This window comes from Neofelis nebulosa, chromosome 4 (assembly GCF_028018385.1).
Source record: "Neofelis nebulosa isolate mNeoNeb1 chromosome 4, mNeoNeb1.pri, whole genome shotgun sequence".
Lineage (NCBI taxonomy): Eukaryota > Metazoa > Chordata > Mammalia > Carnivora > Felidae > Neofelis > Neofelis nebulosa.
The window spans coordinates 160,530,985-160,544,771 of NC_080785.1; the positions used below are offsets into that span (position 1 = coordinate 160,530,985).

The 13,787-nt window shown below is 53.4% G+C and overlaps 1 protein-coding gene across 7 annotated transcripts in view; it reads left to right on the plus strand.

Moving 5' to 3' along the window:
* Positions 1-13,787, plus strand: part of CACNA1A (calcium voltage-gated channel subunit alpha1 A) — a 284,147-nt gene that overhangs the window by 75,488 nt on the left and 194,872 nt on the right. The gene's annotated exons all lie outside the window — the stretch shown is intronic.

Consider the following 13,787-nt stretch of genomic DNA (forward strand, 5'->3'; position numbering starts at 1 on the left):
TTGTGTCCTTAGCTCACCCCGTCCAGCCTGAATCCTGCAGATCAGGGGGCTGCTGGGGAGGGAAGGGATTGCTCGCGACCCCTCAGAGGGAAGATCTGTGGGGCGAGACACGGGTGAATTGGGAGCGTTCTATTAGTTCTTTAGGTTTTCTGTGGCTTTCTTGCTGTTGGTAGCTTTGTGATGAGTTTGTGCATTTTGCCGTCTGCAGACAGTTTTTATTCTCTCTTTGGCCCGAGGTAGCAAACACATTATACAGCCCCGCTCTGGAAGGAAGAGCTCCCCATCCCCCAATCTGTCACCAAGCAGGGTAATCCAGGTCTGAGCTTTCTGGGTGGGGGGTGGGTGAGGGGACAGAGAGCTGGGGGGGGGGGGGGGGGCGGCGCTGGATAAGAGAATCGGGGCTGGAAATGCTGACGAGCGAAGGCGCCAGGGCGGAACGTTTGCTTCTATATCCAAACGCTTCTGCCGTTTAAAAAGCTGTATTCAATTACTTACTCCGAACTTCCAGAAGAAAGTCTAAAGTACGCATACAGAAGTACACAGGTCAAGTCCAGCTTCATACGTGCTCACAAAGTGAACGCGGCCACACCACCAGTGCCCAGGGCAAGAAAAAGGATGTGACCGGCTCCCCAGAGACCACCCCCCCTGGCCCCCCACCCCCCCTGGTCCCACCACAGGGCAAACCACTACCCTGACTTCTAGCCCCACAGATTCATTTTCCTCCATTTGAACTTCCTGCCTGTGGAGTCACAGGCTGTGTTTTTCTTGCTCCATAGCACGTCCGCGAGATTCACCCCCCCGAGGTGGTTCTTTCTCCTCGCCGCGTGGCGTTTTGCCGCGTGACTCCACCGCTGTGGGCTCGGCCCCTCTGCTTTTGGGGGGCCGTTTGGGTAGTTCCCAGATTGTGCCGTCAGGGACATCCTCGTGCACGTCTTCGGGTGAACTCTTTCTGGTTTTGTTTTTGTTTTAACCCTCTCTCGGGTCTCTCTACCTAGGAGTGGAGCTGTCCCTGCCGTGCTTTGATGCACGCGTGGCAGGACGTGTATCCAGAAGTGGCCCTCCCTGGGGGCTGCCGCTGAATCCGGAGAGCACCTTCTTGACCGTCTCGGGGAGGAGGAGTGAGCGAATGTTTTGCGCACTTGGCTGCATGCTCGTGGGGCCCAAGAGTGTTACTTCCAAATGCAAATTCCAGCATGGCACGCCGGCGGAGGGCACAGCCTTGCATTCTCCGTGCTCTTGGGCGCGTTGCCACCGCAAAGCCTTCTGCCCTTCTGCACCCTCCTCTCGGAGTGGCTCGAGCTGGAAGCCGGCAATGAGAATCGGGTGTCTCTCGTTCGTTTTAGTGCCCTCTTTTTAAGCAAGAAAACCCAAGTGGGAGCTTTTGATGTTCAGTTTGACACGGCCACCTTTGCCTCTTGGAGGATGCTGGCCAGCAGGCCGCGTTGACCACGCGCATTGGGTTCCGTGTTTTCGTTGATCAGGCGTCTGATTTCAGTACGGCCGGGAGGGGCTCTGGGGCTGGCTTCTAAAGAGCTCAAATCTTGTCAGTTCACTAAGGTGCATCTGTCAACCTTCCTGGAGCCCCCGCTTAATGCCACTCAGTCCTTCTGATGCGCCACCAAAAGCCAGTGTGACTGTCAGCTTCCCCCAGTCCTGCCGATGTCAGCAGATCACCCACTGAGCGCGGTGTAGGAATTCAGGCCGTTGCAAGAGCCACGGAGCCAGGTCTCTGTGCTGTCACACTCGGTCCCCTGCACCGCACACGGGGTTCCAGCTTCTCACCCATGTTTCCCGCAGTCTCACCAACAAGCCGAGTCCCATCACCTCAGGGAACCTACAGACGTTGGCCGATGGGTGTTCCCCAGTTTTTTCCAAGAGGAATGTTCTCTATGGGAAACAGAGGGAGCCCCAGGGGAAGTTGGAGCGTGCTATGAGGCTCTGCTTGTCCTGAGAAGTCGAACGTGCTAGAAGATACCATTGTTGAAGGCAGGGCAGGGTGATCCCACGGATCCTTCTTCTAGATCAGCGTGGCTGGTATTTCCAGAGGAGCAAAATTCGAGGAAGTAGGAATCAGTGTGGCTTTTGCGTTGGGATTGTTTTTCCCCCTACAAAGGTGCAGTTTCTCCTCCGCAAGCCCCAGGCCCCAGAAGCTCTGAAAACCAAAAGGTCGGATCATATAGGGGTAAAAAACCTACCTTGAATTGGCCTGAGTTTTTAGGTTTCACGTACAGCTTGAATTTATCCCCCCCGGGGTGCGTTTTGGTGCAGAAATGTTACCGACACTGGCTCATGGGGTGCTCTTCCCGCATGTGTGTGACGATCGTCTCGTTAAAATGGTGATTCTGGTCCAGTGGGTTTGGGGTGGGGCCCGGGGTTTTGCTTTCCTGGGCTGTTGGTCCGCGGGTTACACTGGGAGTTACTTTTTTCTTCTTTTTCTCCGAGATCGGGTTTATTGAGATATAAACTACAGATAGGAAAATTCACCCTTTCTGCATACAGGACTATGAGTTTTGGCAAATGCGTGCGGTCACGTAGCCACCGCCAGAATCAGGATGCGGAAGTTTCGGGGCGCCTGGCTGGCTGAGTCGGTGGAGCTCTTGATCTCGGGGTGGCGAGTTTGAGCCCCACGTTGGGTGGAGAGATTACTTAAAAATAAAATCTTAAAAAAAAAAGAGAGAGAAAGATGGGGGACAGTTTCAGCATCCCAGGAGATACCCAAATGCCCTTCTGCGTCGGCACTGCCTGAGACCCTTGCAAGCACCCGTCTATTCTTCATCTTTATATTTCTGCCTTTTCCAGGAGGTCGTATAAATAGACTCATACCGAATGTAGCCTTCGGAGCCTGGCTTTTGTGCAGCCGTTGAGATCCATTCATGTCGTTGTGCGTATGAGTAGTTGATTTCTTTTTAGTGCTGAGTAGTATTCCATGGCTGGACCAGAGTCTGTTCATCCATTTCCCAGTTGAAAGACATTTGGGTTGCGTCCAGCTGGGGCGATTATGACTAGAGCCGCTGTGAACGTTGGCAGTCGGGTTTTAGTGGGAACACTGGGAATGTACGTTGCATTTCTCTTGGGTAAATAAATAGCCCGGAATCAGATTGCTGGGGTGTGAGGTGGAAAGTATACATTTAACTTGATAAGAGACCGCCAGGCTGCTTTTCGAAGCGGCTGTGCCATTTTCTGTTCCCGTCCTCGTTATCCCTTCAAAAGCACCGAATCCTAACCTCCAGAGCACATCTGGCCTCTAGGGTTTAGATAAAGGATTGTGGGTGTGTAAATGGTGCCGGAAAACGGTAGCATTAAGGACCAGTCAGGGAAATGGGAAAGAGTCGGGCGGGGGTCTCTGGTGTGGGGAAACGGGGTCTCCTGCATGGTGCGTCCGTTCGGCCATTCGCAGTAAAGAGTCGGGTTTGAGGACCTGAGACTCATTCGTGCCCGTCACCCCGTTCCCCACGGCAGTCCCACCCCGCCTGGCACAAAGGAAGTCCCCCGTAAGTGTTTGTCCAGGGAGCGCAAAAGCGCCTCTCATCAGCCGTATGCGGGCACACGGATCCGCTTTGCCCTCGACGCCACCCTTTTAGGTTTCCGGGGGGTTTGAGGTGCGGGGGGGTTGGGAAGACGGGGAGAGCACGTGCACACGAGGGTATCAGGCCAAAGAAGGTCTCTGAAGTTAGGGTGCTTGAGAATTTGGGCGGCAGTGGACCTTTGAGGGTGCAGGCTTCCTTCAGGGGCTCGGGGGGGATGTCTGCTGGCTGCTTGGGGTTTTTCTAGCACCTCCTCCCCACCGGCCCCCAGTTGCGAGCACACATACTCGCTCAACGCGGGAAGGCGCCACCGGGCAGGTGGGTTCGATCCAGAGATGGCTGAAGCCCCAGAGCCCCACAGTGAACACATTCTGGAGAATGCCAGCTCAGCTCCTGAGGAAGGATGTGTGTGGGGAGCGGGGAACCGTTCTGTGCCCTGGGACAGCCAGGCCCGGGTTCCAGCGGCTCACCGGCCAGGCTCTTTGGGGGCCTCGGGGCCTCAGTTTCCTCATGTACGTGCTGAGGATCTTGCCTCGGGTAGCATCTCCCTTGGAGAACCCTTGGGGAGGTTAAGCGGGTTCATAAATGCTCCGCGCAGTTTCTGGCGCAAAGAAGCTCCAGGCTACATAAGCCGTAATGGTGGACGGTGCTCCCCGCGCCCCTCCGGTGTTCTTTCCTGGAAACTTTGGCTAGAAACAAGGCTCTGGCTGGATTGGAGTGGGCACAAAGGGCCCCTCTGTGACTGGGCAATTTGGATTTATTAATCTGAGTGTGGGACTCTTTAAAGCACCCCTCGGATGTTCTGTGTTCTCCGTTCTCTCTGGAGGCTTTAAGGGGGAGAAGAAGCCATGCCCACTTGACCCATTTTTCTATTCCCTTCGGTCTCAGATAAAATTAATTTTCTCCCTCTCCCTTGATCCCTCCCTTTGTGGGTGACAAGGTGAGGGAGTTTTAAAGTGTATAATTAGCTTCCTTGTTCTCCCTTCCAGCCCATCTCCTTCTTCTGAGCCGGCCAAGAGTTTAGCCCAGGACGGAGGCCACACGCCTTAGGACAGCTTCTGTGGCCAACCCGGGCCACCAGTTTGGGGTTAGAATGTGTCCCCGCCCCCCCAAATCCTGTCTTATGTTTCCTCTCTCCCTCACTTCCTAGGAGAATAGAGAAGGCAAGGAACGTTCCAGGAGAGGGAACCAGGGGCTGGGCTCTGCAACTTGGGTTTCAGAAACCACTGGGCATTAGTCCTTGTCTGGAAAGGACGACCAGATGTCCCAGTTTGCCTAGGACTGTCCTGCTTTTAGCATCTCGGGAAAGCCGGTAGTTCTGGGCAAACCAGGACACTGGTCACCCTACTGGTGAGTTCTTAACACCCAAGAAGGGAGAGAGGAGGGGATCGTGAGACAGTGCCAGGAAAGGAGGAAAGGGGAAGATAGGTGGCTTTTTCCCCCTCTGAAGAGCTGAGACTTTTTATCGGAATGAATTGTGCTTTTGGAAGCTGCCTGTTTAAGGCAGCTAATGCGAGAGAGATCCCGGCTCTGAAGTGAAATTCCCGAGTTAAGTCCGGATCAAGTTTGTTGTCTCTCTTGGGTCAGAGATGGCTTTTATCTGCTGTTCAGACCGGGAGCGTCCTTGGAGCTTCCTTGAAGGTGCTCAGTGCTCAGGTCGGACCTGGGATTGGGAATTAGCACTCCCTCCCCCGAATGAGCCGTGAGGGAAACTCCTCTTCCTCGCCCACCTGCCAGTAAATAATATTCACGCTGTTCTGTTCTCATTTTAGGTCTGTGTGTAAAAAGTGTATATAATTTTAAACCAATTTTTAAAGTATTTTTATACAAGTAGCTTTTGCAGGAGGGCTAAGTCTGATTTCAAGAATACATTGACAGATCCGTCTTAGAGGAGAGACAGACCCTAGAACTTGCTGGCGGGAGGGAAGGGAGGGTTACGTGGTTTCTGACCTTCTAGAACCTGCCGTGTTCTTTTATCTCATCGAACCTTTATTTTCTTTATTAAGAATAATGGGTGTGGGAGGCTATGCCGACTTTCGCTTGCTCCCGTGAAATGTTTGTGACACGTCATGGAGTCCACAGGAATGTTCTTGTCTGAGCGACAGCACCGGAGAGTGGAGGCTGAGAAGAGGCAGGGCCAGGGAGGTGACTTAGGGTGGGGGCAAAGCACACAGGGCTTGAGGATAGGTGACCCCCGTGCAAATCTCAGCTCCAGCCCACAGTTCTGGAGCTTAGTCTCCCCATCTGTAAAATGGGCAGAGCAGTCCTACGTCCAGGGAATCCTGGGAGGATTGAAAGATACCGTGCACAGAAAGCGTGTGGCATGCAGTGAAAAAGAAGGACTTCAGACCCCACGACCACAAGGGCTGGGACCGTGTGACCACCGCTCTGCCCCGAGCCCGGCACCTTCGGGGGCTGAATGCATATCCGTGGGGTGTTTTCTTGTGTTTCCCGCTAATAGCCTGTTGCTTGCCTCCTATTCGAGGCTCACAACACACTCTCAATATTGCCTCTCCTTGCACTTTCCCCCTTATTTATTGTAATACTGTATGGAAACGCTGCTTGACCAGGTACCAAAGTCAAGAACTAAAATGATCGGGGCGCCCGGATGGCTCAGCCAGGAAAGCGTCTGACTCTTGATTTCGGCTCAGGTCATGATCTCACGGTTCGTGAGCTCGAGCCCCGGGTCAGGCTCTGTGCTGGTGGCGAGGCACCTGCTTGGGATCTTCTCTCTCTTTCTCTCTGCTCCTCCCCTGCTCATGTTCACGCATGTGCGCTCTCTCTCTCTCTCTCAAAATAAATAAACTTAAAAAAAAAAAAAAAAAAGGAACTGAAATGTTGGTCCTCAAAGTGTGGTCCCCGACCCTCCAGGGTCAGCATCGCCGGCTCTAGGGCAGAGGTTCTCACCCGTGAGCACATCTGGAGGGCAGTTTAAACATGGGTGGCTGGATCTCACCCCCAGAGTTTCTGATTCAGGAGGTTTGGGCTGGAGCCTGAGAACTTAACATTTCTCCCGAGTTCCCAGGCGGTGCTGATGTTGCTGGTCTGGGAGCATGCCTTGAGAAACCCTGAGCTGAATATGATCGGTGACTGACTCCTACCTGTGGTCCCGGACCTTCCTTTTCCCCCTGCCCCTCCCCCACTCCACTTACCCAAAGGCAACTACGGTCTCTTGGATGCATAGGTCTTCCTTCCTACCCTCCCTCTTCTCTCTCTCTCTCTTTTCCTAACAAGTTTTATCACATATTTACACGCGCCTTAATGTAAATTTAATTTTCCTGGCTTCTGAACTTCTTAGCCTTCTGGAACTTGTGCTTTGCTGTTTTCACTCCGCTGTATGTTTCTAAGATTCATCGGCTATGAAGTGTAGCGGTAGGTTGTATTTCTTCTATTTTTTTTTTTTTAAGTGTATTTTTTTTTTTTTAAGTGTATTTATTTTGAGAGACAGTGCCAACGGGGGAGGGGCCGACAGAGAGGAGGAATCCCACGAGAGGGAGGGGGAGCCCCCCAGAGGGCGCTCGAACTCCCAAAACTGAGGTCAGGACCTGAGCCCAAATCAAGAGCTGGACACTTAACCGACTGAGCCCCCCCAGGCGCCCCTATTTTTTCTCTGTTTAGTATTGCATTCTGTGATGATACAACAATGTATCCATTTTCCTGGGTGATGGGCATTCGGGCGGTTTCTAGTTAGAATCTGCTGAGATGCACCAGCCCTGATGGAGCACCAGACCTCGGACAGGCACTGGCCACCCTATTCCTCAGTCTCCTCCTCATTCTAAGGGCTGGGTCAGCCAGACAGCCCCCCGTTCTTGCTCGGAGAATTTGGGTCTTGAACCAGTTGGAATCGTCAAAAACGTTCATGGACTTGAATTATCTTTGGGAGAGCTGCAATGCAACATTTTTAACAGTCCGGCCCGTTCCTCCTCACAGCGCAGTCTTTTCAGTTACAGATCGTGGATGGACGTGTGGGGTTTATCGGGGAGGAATCCAGTCGGTATCGGACGAGCGGGTGGCTGGTTGGATCTGTGGATGGTTGGACAGACGGATGGATGGATGGCATAAAAGGCAAGAGGGTCGGAGGGGGAAGAGGAGGGCAGGAAGGAAGGGAAGGAGGGGGAGAGGAAGAAAGAGGACAATGGGTGATGTTGAATGGCGGGGCAGTTGGATGGACGGGTGGATGGAGAAGTCGATTGGTGGATGATGGGTAAATGTATGGGTGGATGACGAGATGGGCAGATGATTACCCTGGATCGGAGGGTGAGAAGGTGGATGGGTGGCTGCACGGATGGATGTTGAAGAGAAGGGTGTGTATGGAAGGGTGGTTGTCCACGTTGGGTGTCTCTGATATTCGGTGCTCTTACTGGGTTGTTCCTGACCTCCGCTTGCCACCTTCCTTGTACCTTTCTCGGCATTAAGTGAGTCTTACCTGCTTTTTATGCAGATCATTGGGACTGTTTGCTTAAGTCTTCCCTCTCTAATTAGAAGGCTCCTTGAGGGCAGGGGACAGCGATTTTCCCTGCGTCACACCCCCCGCCCCCAACCGTTCTCGTGCCACATGGTGCATAAATGTTCGTTCATTGAGTAACGGCGAGGAAAATGAGCAGTGTTGTTGACAGAGATCATTCAAATTCTGGAAACGCCTGGTTTTGTTTATTTCAGCATTGGGGCTGAAAGCGGAATTCCTTGAACTTTGCCCCGTCCGTGAACGGCAGTGGGCTGGTGGAAATGTCTCTCTCCTGAGCAGATTAGGTACGTGCCCTGCCCCCTGGTCTTAGCACTGAGCAGAGATAACAGATTACAGATGCACCAGGGCCCTATCAGGCCCCACACGATCTAGTGCCCGGTTTCTGGTTTATCTTTAGCCTCATATCTTCCATTCTCCACCCCTTCCGCTCTCCACTGGCCATTTTTGCCCACACCCAGATCATTTGCATCCGAAGGCGCGCGTGTGATGTGATGGCTGTTCCCTCCACCCGTCTCCCTGCGCCCGACTCCTCTTTATTTTAGGTCTCCGTGCAAGACTGGCATCCTCCAGGAGGCCTGTCCTCTTCGTTTACTGAACACCTGAAATACCGAGTAGACTCTAAAATATACGCATACTCTCCTATCCAGAGGGAGTCTCTGGAGACGTTTTAACATATTTCTTTCCACACCTTTTAATGGGATAGAAGCTTGTGCGAACACATTTCCATGTCACTAGACATCCTTGGAAAGCATCAGAGCTACCATGTACCGTTGCACAGGCTGTACACTGCACAAGAGGATCATACCTTCTAGGCATCATGGAGCTGTACGTTTAGTATTTCGATTTCCCAGCTGATGAAAGCTCAGTATCTTGTTCTAGAAAAATGAAGCTATTATGACAACTTTTTGACAGATGGACCTAACAACTTGAAAAAAAAAGGGTGTCTTATTTAAACCCACACAGTGCTGCCGTGTGGATTGGCAGCAACCCTGGAGAAGACTGGTGTTGATCGCTGACAATATCCCGCTGTATGGACGTGTCACGCTTCGTGTCAACGTCTCCAGTTGTTTGTTTGCTGTGCTCATAAACAACAGTGCAGTGGACATCTTTGCGCCCCTTTGTCCAAGGTTCTGGCTGTTTTCAGAGTCAGATTCTGATGTAGATAAGGTGCCTGAGGCTGGAAACTGTTACCTGCACTTTTCTTTGATCTGGAGGAGAGATTTGGAGACCGGGCGGCTCAAAGTTCACGATGTTGACGAGGAAGGCGCGGGGAGGGAACCGCCACTGGGTTTGGGCTGCATGTAAAACAGCGCTTGTGGGGGCGCCTGGGTGGCGCAGTCGGTTAAGCGTCCGACTTCAGCCAGGTCACGATCTCGCGGTCTGTGAGTTCGAGCCCCGCGTCGGGCTCTGGGCTGATGGCTCGGAGCCTGGAGCCTGTTTCCAATTCTGTGTGTCTCCCTCTCTCTCTGCCCCTTCCCTGTTCATGCTCTGTCTCTCTCTGTCCCCCCCCCCCAAAAAAAAAAAATAAATAAATAAAAACGTTGAAAAAAAAACAGCGCTTGTGCCCTGCGGGCGATTTCCCCCACCCCAGGGACTTTTGGCAATGTCTAAAGACCTTTCCGGTTGCCGTGACCGTGGAGGGCAAGGGGGCTACTGGTGTGTGGTGTGTGGAAGCCGCTGAGTGTCCTAAAATGCTCAGGACACCCCCACCTGTCCCCCCCCCCCCCGCCCCCAAGTTAAGAATTATCCGGCCCAAGGTGTCAGTAGGGCTGACACGGCGAGATCCTGATGTAAAAGATGTCACAGATTTCCTGGAGGGGAGTGGGTGGATTTAGGGTTTTTGGGTGACTTAAATTGAATTTACAGTTTCTCTTCCTAGCTGGGTGTCTAAGCCAGCTTTCTGTGAACTTTAGATCCCACACAATCAGCAACAGGCTTGCTACCGACAGATTCGTTGATGTAAATATAGACGAGTGTATAGAAGGAAATCTCAACCGGAGTTGGAAAATGTTGGAATGAAAGCTGCCGCGGCCTTTCTTTCTCCTTCCTTCTCCTTCTGCTGCCCAGTTTTTAGATCGTGCCTCACTTCTCTGGGCTCCTGGTGCGGTGGGTGCTGCCGGTGTAGACTGTGGTTCTCTGTTCCCTTCGTCCCTTAGTCCTCTGTTCCCTTAGTCCCCCCTCCCCCCCTCCCCGCGGGGGGCTGGCCTTGCCCACAAACAGGAGACAGACCCTGGGGCAGATTAGCTTAGAGATGGGAGCGGGGAGAGGAGTGCGTTCATTCATGGTGAGATCATTCATTTATAAATGTTTATTGAGCACCTAGTACCTGCCAGGCGGATGGGGGCAGATGAAGGCAGGAAGGTGACCGGATAGATCGTGCAGGGCTTTGTGGACCACAGTGGGGACTGCACTCCAGAGGAAATGGCATCGTCTTTCCCGTGTTTTCCCCTTGGCACGCCTATACTGTTTGGTTTTCTGTAACAAAAATGGGGTCCTTTTGTGTATACGTCTTGAGACCCACCCCGTGATGATATCTTTGCACACGTCTGTGACCGCTTCCTTAGGACAGAGTCCTGGAAGTGGCATAGCAGGGTCATATGTCAGGTTTTGGGGCCAGATTGCAAGAAGCAGTGTGTCTGTGTCCTTTCAAGCTCTGAGGTCCCCTTTCCTTGGTTACGTGGCCCGACTGGGTGGCCCTGGATTTTGCGTCTTTTCCAGACAGACAGGTGAAAAGCGGAACCCCCTTGTGGTGCAGAGGACCCTTGGGAACTGAGGAAGTGGACCATTTCCCAGGTCTGGGTGGGCTGTTTGCATTTCCTTCTTGATGTCCCGCGTCACATTCTTTGCTCCGTGTCCCCCAGAGATGTTCTGCACCGACGTCTTTTGTGCGGACTGTGCCGGGTTCTGTGGACCCTGAGGGGTTCCGTGGCTCTGTGTTGGGGCCGAGGCAGTCCAGCATAGTGGTTAAGAGGAAGGGCTGCAGAACCAGCCTCCGTGGGTTTGAATCTCGGCAGCTTCTTCCTCCCAGTCGCCTCGTCCCGGGTGAGTTGCTTAACCTCCAGGGCCTCAGTTTCCTCATCCGTGAAATGCATATAACTTGAGCGTCCACCCCATGGGGTTGTCGTGAGGCTCAGGCGGCAGCTGGAACGGTGCCTGGCCCACGGTGGGTGCTGAATAAGTTTGGCTTCTCTGCTGTTCTGGGCCTGGCAGTGGCTTCCTCCCTCCTCAGTGCTACAGCGTGTGTTTCCGTGTACGTCCGTCAGTGCTGAAATATTTTGGGGCGCGGCAGCCACCGTGCGATTCAGAGCAAGCTCTCTGAGCCTTAGTGCCAGTCACGGCTCGTCTGGTTGAAAAGCAGCTAGCCCATTTTCCACATGCGTGATGGGTCGGCCCTTTCCTCCCTCCCGTGCGTGTTCGTGTCCAGGATTTCACTTGGAGCCCCACTCAAGAAGTGTGATATTCCGGGAGGACGTGGGAGCCGTCTGCCTTTGGCACGATGGTGAGTAGCTTCTCTTTCCGGGGAAGCTTATGACTCTCAGACTTAATCCGATACCAGCCCCAAGAGCTCCGTGGGTTTATCTTTGCCCCCATTTTACAGATGAGCACACTGAGGCTCAGAGAGCTAACTTCGCGTGCCAAGGTCACGCATCTAGCGAGTGGGGAAACCTCACAGGGGAATCAGCTCAGCAGGGACATAGGCCCGGGGTGGGGGTGGGGGGGGGCCAGAGCTCCGGTCGCATCTGGGAAAGCATTCACACTCCAGAGAAGCTGCAATGCCCGTGGGCAAGAGATGGCACGAGGGAGGGGTTGAGGGACAGAGTCTGAGGTCCGCCGGGACTGGGTTTCTCTCTGTCAGCGGTGTGGCCTTTGGGACGTTGCCTAACTTCGCAGCTCCTCGGTTTCTTCATCTGTGCACTGCCTGTGCTTAGAGCACCGCTGAACTCCCAGGGATGGCGTACGGATGAAGCCGCCAGTGAACGCAGAATGTCATGCTGGGCACAGGGGACAGACATAAGTGCCTTAGAGCAAAAATAAAGCAGGGACGGGAGATACGGCAGGACGGTGAGGGCCGAGGGGGTGTCGGTGCCGAGCTGAGCCAGGAGGGGACCCCAGGGGAGGTGTGGGCACGATTCTGGGGACCCCAGGGGAGGTGTGGGCACGATTCTGGGGAGCAGGGAAGGTGTGGAACAGGAGGTGTGAGGCTGGAGCTCAGAGGGGTTGGTCGGAGAGACACAAGGTAGGGCCGGTGAAGGCGACAGGTGCGGGGGCCCTGAGCCGGGGAAGGTGCTGGGGAAGGCAGGAGGGGAAGACCCAAGGGATTTCCTCGTTTCTTCCTTTCTCTTAACGGTGTTTCTCATTCTTTTTTTTTTTTTTTTTAATTTCTTCCACGTTTATTCATTTTTTGAGAGACAGAGACAGTGCAAGCAGGGGAGGGGCAGAGAGAGCGAGGGAGACACAGAGTTCAGTGCAGGCTCCAGGCTCCGAGCTGTCCGCACAGAGCCCGACGCGGGGCTCGAACTCACGAGCTCTGAGATCGTGACCTGAGCCGCAGTCGGACGCTCAACCGACTGGGCCCCCCGGGCGCCCCACGGTGTCTCTCATTCTTCAAGACGCAGACAAGGAGGCCACACTCCGGGTTGTTTTAGTCTCTAGGTTATTTATTAAGGTTCTAGGGCACCGTTTTTTGTTTGTTTGTTTTTTTTTTAACCTGTTTGATGTCTCCTTCCTTTCTTTCCTTGGACATTGTATAGCTGCCCAGTATGGTAACCAGTAGCCACGTGGGGCTCTTTCAACTTAAAAATTAAATAAAATGAAAGAGTCAGGCCCTCAGCTGCAGCAGCCACACTTGGCGACCGTCCTGGATAGTGTAAGATCTAGAACGTTCCATCACCGTGGGACATTCTGTAGGACAGGCTGTTTAGACCCTGCAGCTGCAGCCTTTCCTGGGAGCTTTGTTAGAAATACAGAATCTCAGGGGCTCCCGGGGGGGACGGGGGGCTCAGTTGGTTAAGCGGCTGACCCTCGATCTCGGCTTAGGTGATGATCTCACCGTTTGTGAGATCGAGCCCTTGAGTCGGGCTCTGCGCTGACATTTCAGAGCCTGCTTGGGATTCTCTTTCTCCCACTCTCGCACGCTCTCTCTCTCTCTCTCAAAGGAAATGAATAAATAAATAAAAAGAAATAGAGAATCCCATCCCCCTCCCCTCTTCCCACCCCGTATCTGTTCAATCTCAATCTGCGTCTCAGCAAGAGCCCCAGGTTAGCTCCACTTGGAATCACCTGAAAGTTTTTGAAACGCGGATGCCCCCAGCCCCACCCCCACAGATGCTGGTGAGATTGGTCCAGGGCTGCCTCTGGACATGGGGGTTTTTAAAAAATTCCCAGGTGATTCTCAAGTTCAGCCAGGATTGGCAAAGTGTCCATCAGCTGGTTGAGGACTCTCAGAAGGCAGGGAGGCTGGTGGGGCAAGTCACTTACCCTCTCTGAGCCTCTGGGCCACAAGGTCCCCCTCCGTAAAAACCCGGGACCTCCTGGCAGGTGCCTCCCTCCCAGGGCTGTGAGGGGCAAATGATGTGACAGTTCCACGGGCTGAGTGGGGGGGGGGGGGGGGCGGCTGGGACACGGAGGGTAAGCACTCCAATTTCTGAAAATTGAAGTCAGCAGCCTGAGAGCTAACAGTCGGAGCGGAGGAAGCTAAGCTCTTTTTGTAATGGTTGTTAAAAGTTCAGTTAAAATTCACATAGCCTAAAACTGACCACTAACCAACCATTCTGCTGTGCACAGGTCAGTGCTGGTTA